At 48.8% G+C, this 14,173-nt stretch overlaps 2 non-coding genes and 3 pseudogenes across 2 annotated transcripts; all 5 read right to left on the bottom strand.

Annotated features, from left to right (window-relative positions):
* Positions 1–7,522: 7,522 nt before the first annotated feature.
* Positions 7,523–7,635, bottom strand: LOC119896642. Its single transcript, XR_005443260.1, has one exon. It is a non-coding gene; the product is annotated as a U5 spliceosomal RNA (small nuclear RNA).
* Positions 7,636–8,583: 948 nt separating this feature from the next.
* On the bottom strand, positions 8,584–8,758 carry LOC119896634 (annotated as a pseudogene).
* Positions 8,759–11,510: 2,752 nt separating this feature from the next.
* LOC119896637 lies at positions 11,511–11,685 on the bottom strand (annotated as a pseudogene).
* Positions 11,686–11,868: 183 nt separating this feature from the next.
* Positions 11,869–11,981, bottom strand: LOC119896641. The gene has a single exon (XR_005443259.1). It is a non-coding gene; the product is annotated as a U5 spliceosomal RNA (small nuclear RNA).
* A 961-nt stretch (positions 11,982–12,942) lies between these two features.
* Positions 12,943–13,122, bottom strand: LOC119896633 (annotated as a pseudogene).
* Between the last annotated feature and the right edge of the window lie 1,051 nt (positions 13,123–14,173).

Raw genomic sequence — 14,173 nt, 5'->3', positions numbered from 1 at the left:
GTGAAGCCGGGCGGGGATAAGCAGTTCACCCTGCCAAGATATTATCCATTGTCCGTGGAGTCCTCCCCTACCTCTAGAGAGGACGCACGGTTGAAGGTTAGTTTGGCTCGGCTCCATTTGGAGCGGGAGGAGCGCGAACACGAGCACCAGCTCAGGAGGGAGTTGGCTTGCTCATCACTGTCTGTGCAGGATAGTCTCTCCTATGAAAAAGTTAAGAGCGCCATCTTGCGGGTGCAAGATGGTGCTCTTAACTTTATGAGCTGGTGCCAGAGGCGTACAGGCAACATTTCAGAGCTCTCAGAAAAGGGGTAGGCCAGACTTACATTGATTTCGCTAGAGAGCAAGGGATTTTGTTTGATCGGTGGTGTGCTGCATGTAAAGCCGATGATTTCTCCTCAGTTCGCGAGCTGATGCTGTTGGAAGCGTTCAAGAACTGTGTGTCGGAAAAGACTGTTGTTTATCTCAACGAACAGAAAGTAACCACACTGCAGCAGGCTGCTACGCTTGCTGATGAGTTTGCCTTGACACACAAGAACACATCTATCAGACATTACTCGTCCCCTTGTGATGATGCTGTAAGGAAGCCCAGCACTACTCAGGGTACTCGTGTTGGCTCAGTGGCACAGGTGGACAAGCGTAAACCTGATCATCTTATTGCAGAGTGGCTAAACTGCCAAAAGGATTTGGGTTGATTAAGACTGTGTCTCCCTGTGATCGTCAGCTGGCTGTAGGGGAACCTGACGAATGCTTCAGGCCTTTTATTTCCCAGGGTCTGGTATCCCTCACCGGTAAACCTGATGATCAGCGCCCAGTCACAGTGCTGAGGGACACGGGTGGCTCACGCTCATTTATCTTAGCTAGCGTACTGCCATTGAACCCTCAATCTGCCCGTGATGTGAGCACTGTAGTTCGAGGTATCGGGATAAGCTTTGTACCTGCTCCTTTACATTCTATTCATGTGCAGTCCAAGCTAGTGTCTGGTTTCTTTCCCGTCGCTGTTCGGTCTCATTTTCCTGTTGATGGTGTAGATTTTATCCTAGGAAATGACATTGCTGGTGGAAAGGTTTTTCCAGAACCAGAGGTGGTGGATACTCCTATCCCTGAAGTTGAATCTGATGAGTTGGTTCAAAAGCACCCTGGAGTGTTTTCGGTCAGTGTGTTGACTAGGGCACAAGCGTGTAAGCAGACCAAAGGGGTGGATCTTTCAGATTCATTGTTCCCCTCTGTGTTTAGGGAGGACCAATTGCCCTCTAAAGGTGGGGCAGAGAACCGTCTAACACAGGTGCCTGTAAATGCTGCCTCCTCAGTCACTGTTCCTGAGATAACCTTGCCATTAACCCGCGAGGTCCTTATCAATGCTCCTTCCTGGCGAAATGTTTTGCTGCAGCTGGGTGTGATGCTAGTGAGCGAGCAAGTCAGCAGCATTTTCTTGTTGAGGATGAAGTGTTAATGCGCAAGTGGGTTCCTCATGGTGGGACGGCCGACGATCTGACTGGGGTTCGCGACACTGTTTATCAGTTTGTAGTTCTGGTGGGGTGGCGCCGGCATGTGCTAGAGCTAGCACATGAGCACTTGTGGTCGGGTCACCTAGGCGTCACCAAGACTTACAACCATGTGCTTAGACATTTTTTCTGGCCAGGCATGAAGGCCGATGTAGCGCGCTACTGCAGAACTTGCAGTACATGCCAGATCATGGGGAAACCAAACCAGATCGTGCCACCTGCCCCACTGCATCCAGTTCCTGCTGTTGGTGAACCATTTGAGCATGTCATTGTGGATTGTGTTGGTCCCTTGCCTAGAACTAAGTCAGGGAACCAGTTTCTGCTAACTGTGATGTGCGTGTCCACCCGTTTTCCTGAGGCTGTGCCCTTAAGAAAAATTGCCAAAGGATTTGGGTTGATCATGAAAGCTCTCACAAAATTCTTCACCACCTTTGGACTGCCGAAAGTTGTACAAACCGACCAAGGTACCAACTTCATTTCCAAGACTTTCCGTCAGACGTTGCAAGAACTGGGAATTTCACACTCTGTTTCTAGCGCTTATCACCCGGAATCACAAGGTGCGCTTGAGCGTTGGCACCAGACGCTCAAGTCCGCGTTGAAGAAATTCTGCTATGACACAGGAAGAGACTGGGATGAGGGTGTGCCATACATGCTCTTTGCTGTGCGCGATGCTAGGCAGGAGTCTTTGGGGTTCGTTTTTTGGTCATAACGTGCGGGTCCCAGACTCGTTCCCGTTGCCCAGGATGGAGGACTGCATAGATAGTATTGGTCCCGCGGAGTACATCACTAAGCTAGACCTGCTAAAGGGGTACTGGCAGGTGCCATTAACCCCTCGTGCATCCGATATCTCTGCGTTTGTTACCCCAGATAACTTCATGCAGTACACCGTTATGGCCTTCGGAATGAGGAATGCGCCTGCAACATTCCAACGAAAGATGCATATGGTATTGGGGACTGTCCCAAACTGCAATGTTTACTTAGACGATGTGGTAGTGTACTCAGCCGACTGGGCTGGTCACCTGTCTACTTTGGCTGCGGTGTTCCAGAGGTTAGCAGCAGCGTCACTGACACTAAACTTGGCTAAGTGTGAGTTTGGAAAGGCCACGGTGACATACTTGGGTAAAGAGGTAGGCCACGGCCAAGTCTGTCCTGTTAACGCCAAGGTTTCTGCTGTGTTAACCTACCCAGCCCCCGCGACCAGACGTGAACTCCGTCGTTTCCTTGGTATGGCTGGATATTACAGGTGTTTTTGTAGGAACTTCTCAGTAGTTGTCGCCCCCCTGACTAGCTTATGTAGTCCCACAGTCCCGTTTGTGTGGACAGATGAGTGTCAACATGCTTTTGAGGCGGTGAAATCTCTCCTTTGTTGTGCCCAAGTCCTGGCCGCACCTAACCTCTCTCTCCCCTTTAAGCTCGAGGTTGACGCAAGTGCCACCGGCGCTGGAGCTGTGCTGTTGCAGGATGGAACAGGAGATGTGTGCCATCCGATTAGCTACTTCTCTGTCAAGTTTAAAAAACATCAGCTAAGCTACTCCACCATAGAGAAGGAAACCCTCACATTGCTGTTCGCTCTGCAGCATTTTGGAGTCTATGTTGGTTATAGTCCCTCGCCAGTTGTTGTCTTCACAGATCATAACCCTCTAGTTTTCCTGTCCCGGATGTATAACCACAACCAACGCCTGATGAGGTGGGCTCTGTTGGTGCAGGGTTACAACTTAGAGATCCGGCATAAGAAAGGGGCTGACAACGTAATAGCCGACGCGTTGTCCCGCGGGTGAGATTCCTTCATCTTCTGGGGAAAGATGTTTGAGAGTGGGTGGGAGTGTTTGTTTGGTTTTTTTGCCGGGTGGTAGGAAAGAAAAAAAGCAAGTGGTGACTGAATTGGTCAAACCCCTAGTTTGATTTTATGGGGGGGGGAGTGTTACGGCCCTTGAGCCCTGTGTCTGTGTACTGCTGCTCGTCTGTGCTCTGCAGGTCCTGCCCTTCCCCCCTCTAATGTTGCAGCCAGGAGGCTAGGGTGCACACCTGTCCCCAGTTTACAATCAGCGGGAGTTGATAAGTCTGAACCTTGTGGTGGGGTTCACTCCCTCAGTGGAGGGAGGGTGAAATTCGTTATTGTATCCTGTGTTGTTTTCTCATTTGTGGCATTTGTGGGCGCTTCCTTGTTTTGGGAAGTTGTTTTTGTAGACCCTCCCTGAGGGTACCTTAGCTTTTTTTTTTCTCCTTATTGTAAATAAAACGCGTATGACCTGTAAAAGCTGTCTCCTGGCTTCCTTCAACCTGGAATGATTCTATTATTGTCACTAACCTCCTCATCCCCTGGACTTTCCACTGGAGGTTCGTAACACCCGATCAAAGGCTTTCTCAAAATCTAAGTTCAGGACTACTAGCCGAATGTTTCTGTCTCTCGCGTAACAGATGGTATCTCGGATCAGTACGAGGCTGTCGGTGATCTTCCTCCCCGGGACGGCACAGGCTTGATCCGGGTGAATCAGATCTTCTAAAAACAAGGACATGCGTGAGGCTAATAGTTTACTAAAAAGTTTACAGTCAAAATTTAAGAGTGTGATAGGTCTCCAATTTTTCAAGTCCGTCTTGTCTTTGTCTTTGTGAAGGAGAGTCACTATTCCTACTCTAAAGCTGTCAGGAAGTCGGTCCATTTGTTCAAAAACAGCAAGCAAGTCTGGTGCTAAAATGTCCCAAAATGTCAGATAAAATTCCAAGGGAAGCCCGTCTTCTCCCGGCGACTTCCCTGTCTTAAAAGATTTGATGCATTTGTTTAATTCAGGTATCGTAAAATCTTGGGTTAAAAGCATGTTGTCGTTTGTCGGTCATGGTGTCCCCATTAACAGTTTTTTCTGTGTACAGTTCACAGTAAAAATGTTCGACAGTTTCTTTGATTTCCTCTGTTGTGTCAGCTGTGCACCCGTTTTCTGTTTTAAGTCTCAACATGGCCCCCCCTTTATTTACGATTTTCTTAAAAAAATATCTTGTGCACTTCTCTCCTTCCTCTATTTCCCGTCCCTTGCTTCTTAAAATCACACCTTTGCTATTAATTTCTGCTAAAACCGACATCTCTGTTTTAATTTGTTTTATCTCTTCATTAAAATCCATTCCATGTTGGATTAGTTTAAAATACCTCTGAAGCCGTTTCTGCAGTCCCAACATGCGTCTGTTGTCCCTCTTTTTCCTTTCTTTTCCCTGCCTGTCTGTAAAACATCTTTGTCTTTCCCTTCACCATTTCCCACCACTGTGCACGTGTATCGTAAAAGTCTTGAAGGGTCTGCCACTCTCGGTATTGCTCCCTGTACAGCCTAACTAGCTCCCTGTCTTCTAACAGGGAGCAATTGAGCTTCCACAGACCACTTCCTGCCGTCACACCGGAAGAGAGTGAAAGGGTGCAGGAAAGAATTGCGTGATCAGAAAAGAAAACAGGTTCCAATCTAGCATCGGTTGGTGGGCAATCACGTAATAAAATGTAGTCTATGCGAGAGGCTCGGGTGCCATCACTACTGAACCAGGTGAAGCCCTCCTCTCTGGGATGCATGGTTTTAAAACAGTCCACAAGTCTAAAATCACGGCATATGCTTTGAAGTAAAACTGAAGTCTTGTCCACTTTAAAATCGTCTCCTATTCTTCTCCTATCGTTCCTGCTTGAAATACAATTAAAATCCCCCCCTACAACTAAAGGTGCCCTGCCTAGCATGTGGGGCTGCAAGTCTTCTAAAAGGTCATACCTGTCGTTCTTGTCATTAAAGCCATAAATATTTAAGACGTTAAAATCCTTCCCCATAAAAGTCAAGTGTGTTAAAAGTGCCCGACCATCTCTCACCACAGTGCTGCCCTTCACCAAGACTAGAGGGTTTTTTATTAAAATGGCCACTCCATCATTTTTGTTTTCATTTGAGCCGCTCCATATCGACGTTTGTGGCCATAACTCCTCCCATTCTCTGTAGTGTTTTAAAAATGGTAGGCCACATTCCTGTATTAAAAACACATCAGACTTAAAAGAGTTAAGAAAGGATAAAACAATCTGGGCTCTAACTCTCGACTTCACACTCCTCACATTGATAGTTGAGAAGGTGAGTGTCATGAGTATGGTTAAAATTTGCAGGTATGACATCTTAAAAGACTAAAAAAAAGGGGGATTTCAAATGTTTAAAAAAACAGCAGTTAGTGGATTTCTTGTGAATGGAGCTCTTCCTTCATTCTCACGGGTGAGAGATGACGGGGTTGAGCTCCATTTCCCTTTCGGACTCTAGGAGTTGGCCTCTGACGCAGGGTGGCATTGAGCTTTGAGTCCTTAGGGGTTGATTGCAGAGCTATAGTTAAAAAAGAGACTTCATTAGGCGAATTGGAGGGGAAGACTCTGGGCTCCTCCACAGATGAACTGTCTGAGTAGCTCTCAGCTCTTCCCCTCTTTGAAATTAGTCTCTTGGCCGGCTGGGCATTGGGGAGGGGGACATCCTCGCTATCACTCTGTGACTGGCCAAATTTTTTTCTGAGCCACTCACTGAGCTAGCTCCGCCTTCTGCCTGCACTGCCACTGCTTCCTCCCTGTTCTCCACTTGTGGGGCAGCTGCAGGCCCCTCCCCTTCTCCCGCCTCTACTGGTCCTGCTTTCCAATCACAGGATTTGGCGGGAGATTTGAATTCTCCAGCCCAGCCTCTTCAATTAGCTCTCTAACTGCTTCGTCTTGTCCGCCATTTTGTGCCTTTGCTGCCTTTAATTTGTTGGCAAACGACTTAGGGCAATCTCTGAAGAGGTGGTTTGTTTCTCCACAAAGATTGCACTTTCTGCCATTGGTGCATTCCTCGAAAGTATGCCCAATTTCTCTACATTTACCACAAATGATCTGCTGGCACGCTTCTGCCAGGTGCCCATTCTCACCACACTTGCGGCAGAGTTTGGGCTGGCCCTGGTAATGAATGTAGCCCCTGTTGTTTCCCAGAACTATCATGGATGGCAGATGTTTCAGGCCCTGGAAGCCTTGAGGGTCTTGCCATTGTTGGATGGGGACCCTCCAAGCGCAATTCCAGATGCCATCCTCATCTCTCACTTTGGTAGCCTGGCCTTTAACAGTGCAAAATCTGCCCAGCCACAAACAAATGTCATCTGCATTCACAGTCTCATTGAACATTCTGACAATTACCGTTTTAGCGGCATTATCAGTCAGTTTCTCAACATTAAATGCAGTAAACTGGGGTTTTTCATTTTTGAAGCGTGTCCAGAAATCTCTGAACACGGCAGCAGAGACAAAACTCACATCAAACCTTTTCCAAATGGCAGAGTCAAAATACAATTTATATCCTGCGGGGAGAATTTCAAAATGTTCTGGATCATTTTCCTTGAGCAGTCAAGCCTCGACATAACAAGGGTTTTCCCATCTTTTTCTTTGAATGTAAATCTGACACTGTGGTGCCTCCTCATGCCGGCATGGTTGGCCGCCATGGTGGAGGCACCACAACGTAAAAGTGGTAAAAAGAAGCTAAAACACCTAAAACACTCTAAAACCAAGTCAACTAAAATAAGGTAAAAGAATGCTCTAAAAAGAGCAATAAAATCTACTAAAAATGTTAGAAAGGTGAATAAAACACACTTACCTTGTCTTGTTTGGCCTGGTCGAGATGTTATTCCGGCAGAGTACAGGTAAGCAGTCCTCTGAACCAATGAATTCCTTTGTGTGAAATAATTTCAACTACAACAAAGTTGAAATTTTCTTCACAAGGAATAATGTGAGTATCCTCCCAAAAACCTGGTAACACTTCGCCACAAACAGGCAAAAGTTTTATCCAGACACAGGAGGCGATCGCAGTCTTAGCCAAAAGGCCGAGAAGCGATAACCCCCGCTGGTTGCTTCCAGCGCCCACCTCCCCAGTTCTCCCCCTGCCGTGACGCAGTGGTTTCAACTGCGCATAACAACGGCTGAGTCTCAGCACCTCCTCCCGAGCGCGCCTCGTCGCACCGCTCAACCTTGCCGGGGGCGGCGTTTTATTTCCTTTTCACAAACGCACGAGGCTCGGCCACACGGCAGAGCCTGCCAAAAATAGTTTTAACTCATTGGCGTCCCTCTCCATGGAAGTCTTTAGTAAAAGGCGAAAGACTTGTACGTTATGAAGAGAAACCCGAGTAAGTACGGGCCCCTCCTCCAGAGCCGCCGACGAGCCTAGTCGTCCCGGTCACTACCCTCACGGTAAGCCTGACTCTGCCTCTCGAGTCCCAAATACCAGGCCACGCCCGTTCCCCTACCCCTCCCCAGGTCATGGCAGGCTCTATCCAATCGGGCTGCGGAGAGACGAAGGCCTGGCTTTTGGACAGAGGCTACCGAACGACTCGGGCTCTTGTAGCCTCTCGATGACGAGTGAGAGAAAGGGAGGGGAAATGTGGCCGATCGCTTCTCGGCCTTTTGGCCAAGATTGCAATCGCCTCCTCTTTCTGGTTAAAACCTTTGCCGGTTTGGGGCTTCGTTTTGTGTCACCAGCTTTTCTGGGAGGAGATTCACCTCATTCCTTGTGAATAAAATTTCAACTTTGCCGTAGCTCAAAACTTTTGCAACAAGGAATTCATTGGTCCCGAGGACTGCCTACCTGTCCTCTGCCGGACTGCCACCTTGACCAGACCAAAGACGAGAAGGTAAGTGTGTTTTATTCACCGATTTAGCAGTTGTAGCAGGTTTTCTTGCTTCATTTTAGGTGTTTTAGTTTCTTGTATCCTTTCTACGCTGCGGTTCCTCCACCGTGTTGGCCAACCGTGCCGGGCCTACGGAGGCGCCGCAGTGTCCCCTCCCCACCTTCTGAGAGGCTCTATCCAATCGGAGAAATGAAGGCCTGGCTTTTGGACAAGGGCTACCGAGCATCCGAAATACTCGGGCTCTCGATGACGAGTGGGAGAAAGGGAGGGGAAGTGCAGGGCACATTTAACAGCCATGCCGGTCCCAAATATCCCCTCGTCGTCTGCCAATCATAAAGTCCAAATCTCGCTGCCTTCTTTGAGGCTTCAGCTGGCCGCCCCCCCTCGACTGGCGCCTTTTTCGGGCCGGCGTCCGGCAGAGCGACGAACCTCTGGTCAGTATTTTGGTTTTACACAAGGCACCGCCCCCGGAGGCACTGCAATACCGGGTCGATGCGTGGAGTGGACGGAGCAAGCCCCTCGTCTCAGCTCCCGGTGCTAAAAATCCATTTAATATGTTGCCCCCTTATAGGGGACATATCAGATATTAAACTGATAAGAACAGATTTTTTCTTTTGAGAAAAATTTTATTGACACTCAATTCAAACATGATTCATAATATGTCAATTCCAAGTTACCTTTTAAAATACAACATGTCAATAAATAGATAAATGTTCTCTGTAAAACAACATTTAAAAAAAGTGTTTAAAATGCATTACAGATAACGTCATAAATTAAAGGTATAAAATGGTTTTCAGCTTGTCCATGTCTGTGAGTGTCTGTTAAAAAGTCTTCAAAGCGGAGTGCATTTGTTAAAATAAAACTCACAAAAATAAATGGATAATAAAAGCTCTTCTCCAAGTCCACTGTTGTGCAGGAGTGTAGTGAGTCCCTATCAAAGGGGAACTCATTCAGCTCCCCCAAACAGATTTGGACTCTCGGGATCTTGTCCAGGCGCTCAGAGGAGACCCTCACCCTGTAGCTCCTTCCCACCAACCTCACCCGGAGGGTCAGGCCGCCGCTGCCTTGAACTTTCCTTGTGTGGCTCCGGCTCCTCCGTCCGAATGGGCACAGAGGCGATTCTTCTTTGTGGCTGTGTCCTAGGCCCGCCGCCTGCAGCTCTGGCCGTTTGGGCCGTTGCTGCGGCCATCCGGATCACAGCCACGGGGGGGATCTGCATGTGCTTTCTTGCCAGCAAGTTTCTGGAGGTCCATATGGCGTCTTTGATGGCGGCTAGGGTGAGCCACTGTTTGGCAAATGTACGTGCTGGTATCTGATTTCCTTGGCTCACCCCGTACAGCACCAGCTGTGGTGTGAGGACCTCCCTTGCTGGCAAGTACGGGAATTGCAAGGAGCCGGCCGTTGCCCACTGTTCTACGGCAGCGCTGCACTCCCAGAGCAGATGCCTTACCGACTCAGGCGCGCCACAACCTGGTCGGGGGCAAGTTGAGTGCGCCGACATGCCCCGGGAGTGCATTACGGACCTGACTGGGAGGATCTCATGAGCCACCATCCATGACAGGTCCCGGAGTCTGTTTGGAAGAGCTGGATGGTTCACGTTGCGCCAAACTGTTGAGGGCTCGCCGAATGCAAGCCCGCGCACTGGACTCACTGGTTCCCGCTCCTGCACAACAGAAATGAGAGAGCGGTGAGTGGTTAAAACCTGCAACTCCTCCTGCTCAAGGTTAAAATGCCTTAAAAATGACTGGATAAAAGCATAGGCTGGTGGCAGGTTAAAAGACACTGGTACTTTGAGACTTGTGGGTAAGATCTTAAGTTTTCTGAGGTAGGACCCCATCCAGAACCGTGTCATTGCTGCGGTCTTGGGGTTTCTGGATGGGGCTGTGGCGGTTGCGATGTGTAGTGCTGTGTATCTGCTTCCTAGGAACAAGTGCAGGTCTGGCACTCCTTTTCCTCCTTTCTCCTTTGGCTTCTTCATCACGCTTCGTCTCAGTCTTTCCCACTTGGAGCCCCACAAAAAATAAAAGATGGCTCGTTCCAGGTCTAAGATCACTCTCCTAGGCGGGATAAAAACAGAACTGATGAGTAAAAGCAAAGGTAAAATCACTGCTTTGATGATTAAAACCTTTCCTTCTAAAGTCAGTCCTCTAAGTGTCCAGTACCCTAGTCTCTGCCTGACTTTCCCTACTATGTCTGCCCAATTTGTTTTCCCCTCCCCCTCCCTATCAAACCTGATCCCAAGTATTTTTTGGTCAGTCTGGGTCACAGTCAGGGGGAGTCCTGTCGTCTCAGTCGCTGTCCACGGTCCATAAAAATGGGCTTGGGTCTTGCTTCTGGTCAGCTTTGACCCAGAGGCCTGTCCGAACCAGTCAGTCAAGTCCAGCGTCCTGTTGACAGATAAAAGGTCAGTGCATAAAATGTTGATGTCGTCCATATATAAAATACATGGCCTGACGGACACCGCAGTTTATATCCACTGCTCTTGTCAGATGCCCGTTAACAATGAATTTGCTGTTGATCTCCCGGTACAGCAGTCCCACCCAGGCTATAAACCTTCTCGGGAACCCCATTTTTTGCAGTACCTGGAAAAGGTACTGGTGCGAGACCCGATCAAAGGCTTTCTCAAAATCTAAATTCAGGACTACTAGCCGAATGTTTCTGTCTCTCGCGTAACAGATGGTATCTCGGATCAGTACGAGGCTGTCGGTGATCTTCCTCCCCGGGACGGCACAGGCTTGATCCGGGTGAATCAGGTCTTCTAAAAACAAGGACATGCGTGAGGCTAAAAGTTTACTAAAAAGTTTACAGTCAAAATTTAAGAGTGTGATAGGTCTCCAATTTTTCAAGTCCGTCTTGTCTTTGTCTTTGTGAAGGAGAGTCACTATCCCTACTCTAAAGCTGTCAGGAAGTCGGTCCATTTGTTCAAAATCCATAAAAACAGCAAGCAAGTCTGGTGCTAAAATGTCCCAAAATGTCAGATAAAATTCCAAGGGAAGCCCGTCTTCTCCTGGCGACTTCCCTGTCTTAAAAGATTTGATGCATTTGTTTAATTCCGGTATCTTAAAATCTTGGGTTAAAAGCACGTTGTCGTTTGCTGCTTGGTCAATGGATTTTAAAACTTCGGTCATGGTGTCCCTGTTAACAGTTTTTTCTGCGTACAGTTCACGGTAAAAATGTTCGACAGTTTCTTTGATTTCCTCTGTTGTGTCAGCTGTGCACCCGTTTTCTTTTTTAAGTCTCAACATGGCCCCCCCTTTATTTACGATTTTCTTAAAAAAATATCTTGTGCACTTCTCTCCTTCCTCTATTTCCCTTTCCTTGCTTCTTAAAATCACACCTTTGCTATTAATTTCTGCTAAAACCGACATCTCTGTTTTAATTTGTTTTATCTCTTCATTAAAATCCATTCCATGTTGGATTAGTTTAAAATACCTCTGAAGCCGTTTCTGCAGTCCCAACATGCGTCTGTTGTCCCTCTTTTTCTTTCTTTTCCCTGCCTGTCTGATAAGAACAGATACTACACTTGATCTTAGCCAAAAGGCCGAGAAGCGATAACCCCCGCTGGTTGCTTCCAGCGCCCACCTTCCGGAGCAGTTCTCCCCCTGCCGTGACGCAGTGGTTTCAACTGCGCATAACAACGGCTGAGTCTCAGCACCTCCTCCCGAGCGCGCCTCGTCGCACCGCTCAACCTTGGCGGGGGCGGCGTTTTATTTCCTTTTCACAAACGCACGAGGCTCGGCCACACGGCAGAGCCTGCCAAAAACAGTTTTAACTCATTGGCGTCCCTCTCCACGGAAGTCTTTAGTAAAAGGCGAAAGACTTGTACGTTATGAAGAGAAACCCGAGTAAGTACGGGCCCCTCCTCCAGAGCCGCCGACGAGCCTAGTCGTCCCGGTCACTACCCTCACGGTAAGCCTGACTCTGCCTCTCGAGTCCCAAGTACCAGGCCACGCCCGTTCCCCTACCCCTCCCCAGGTCATGGCAGGCTCTATCCAATCGGGCTGCGGAGAGACGAAGGCCTGGCTTTTGGACAGAGGCTACCGAACGACTCGGGCTCTTGTAGCCTCTCGATGACGAGTGAGAGAAAGGGAGGGGAAATGTGGCCGATCGCTTCTCGGCCTTTTGGCCAAGATTGCAATCGCCTCCTCTTTCTGGTTAAAACCTTTGCCGGTTTGGGGCTTCGTTTTGTGTCACCAGCTTTTCTGGGAGGAGATTCACCTCATTCCTTGTGAATAAAATTTCAACTTTGCCGTAGCTGAAAAACTTTTGCAACAAGGAATTCATTGGTCCCGAGGACTGCCTACCTGTCCTCTGCCGGACTGCCACCTTGACCAGACCAAAGACGAGAAGGTAAGTGTGTTTTATTCACCGATTTAGCAGTTGTAGCAGGTTTTCTTGCTTCATTTTAGGTGTTTTAGTTTCTTGTATCCTTTCTACGCTGCGGTTCCTCCACCGTGTTGGCCAACCGTGCCGGGCCTACGGAGGCGCCGCAGTGTCCCCTCCCCACCTTCTGAGAGGCTCTATCCAATCGGAGAAATGAAGGCCTGGCTTTTGGACACGGCTACCGAGCATCCGAAATACTCGGGCTCTCGATGACGAGTGGGAGAAAGGGAGGGGAAGTGCAGGGCACATTTAACAGCCATGCCGGTCCCAAATATCCCCTCGTCGTCTGCCAATCATAAAGTCCAAATCTCGCTGCCTTCTTTGAGGCTTCAGCTGGCCGCCCCCCCTCGACTGGCGCCTTTTTCGGGCCGGCGTCCGGCAGAGCGACGAACCTCTGGTCAGTATTTTGGTTTTACACAAGGCAGGAGAAGGGTGCACCGCCCCCGGAGGCACTGCAATACCGGGTCGATGCGTGGAGTGGACGGAGCAAGCCCCTCGTCTCAGCTCCCGGTGCTAAAAATCCATTTAATATGTTGCCCCCTTATAGGGGACATATCAGATATTAAACTGATAAGAACAGATTTTTTTCTTTTGAGAAAAATTTTATTGACACTCAATTCAAACATGATTCATAATATGTCAATTCCAAGTTACCTTTTAAAATACAACGTCAATAAATAGATAAATGTTCTCTGTAAAACAACATTTAAAAAAAGTGTTTAAAATGCATTACAGATATCGTCATAAATTAAAGGTATAAAATGGTTTTCAGCTTGTCCATGTCAGTGAGTGTCTCTGTTAAAATGTCTTCAAAGCGGAGTGCATTTGTTAAAATAAACTCACAAAAAATAAATGGATAATAAAAGCTCTTCTCCAAGTCCACTGTTGTGCAGGAGTGTAGTGAGTCCCTATCAAAGGGGAACTCATTCAGCTCCCCCAAACAGATTTGGTCTCTCGGGATCTTGTCCAGGCGCTCAGAGGAGACCCTCACCCTGTAGCTCCTTCCCACCAACCTCACCCGGAGGGTCAGGCCGCCGCTGCCTTGAACTTTCCTTGTGTGGCTCCGGCTCCTCCGTCCGAATGGGCACAGAGGCGATTCTTCTTTGTGGCTGTGTCCTAGGCCCGCCGCCTGCAGCTCTGGCCGTTTGGGCCGTTGCTGCGGCCATCCGGATCACAGCCACGGGGGGGATCTGCATGTGCTTTCTTGCCAGCAAGTTTCTGGAGGTCCATATGGCGTCTTTGATGGCGGCTAGGGTGAGCCACTGTTTGGCAAATGTACGTGCTGGTATCTGATTTCCTTGGCTCACCCCGTACAGCACCAGCTGTGGTGTGAGGACCTCCCTTGCTGGCAAGTACGGGAATTGCAAGGAGCCGGCCGTTGCCCACTGTTCTACGGCAGCGCTGCACTCCCAGAGCAGATGCCTTACCGACTCAGGCGCGCCACAACCTGGTCGGGGCAAGTTGAGTGCGCCGACATGCCCCGGGAGTGCATTACGGACCTGACTGGGAGGATCTCATGAGCCACCATCCATGACAGGTCCCGGAGTCTGTTTGGAAGAGCTGGATGGTTCACGTTGCGCCAAACTGTTGAGGGCTCGCCGAATGCAAGCCCGCGCACTGGACTCACTGGTTCCCGCTCCTGCACAACAGAAATGAGA

This window comes from Micropterus salmoides, unplaced genomic scaffold (genome assembly GCF_014851395.1).
Source record: "Micropterus salmoides isolate LMB-PRFRI ecotype aquatic unplaced genomic scaffold, ASM1485139v1 Ms_hic_scaffold_10, whole genome shotgun sequence".
Lineage (NCBI taxonomy): Eukaryota > Metazoa > Chordata > Actinopteri > Centrarchiformes > Centrarchidae > Micropterus > Micropterus salmoides.
The sequence above is the reverse complement of the archived record's forward strand: the minus strand, read 5'-3'. Positions and strand labels throughout refer to the sequence as shown.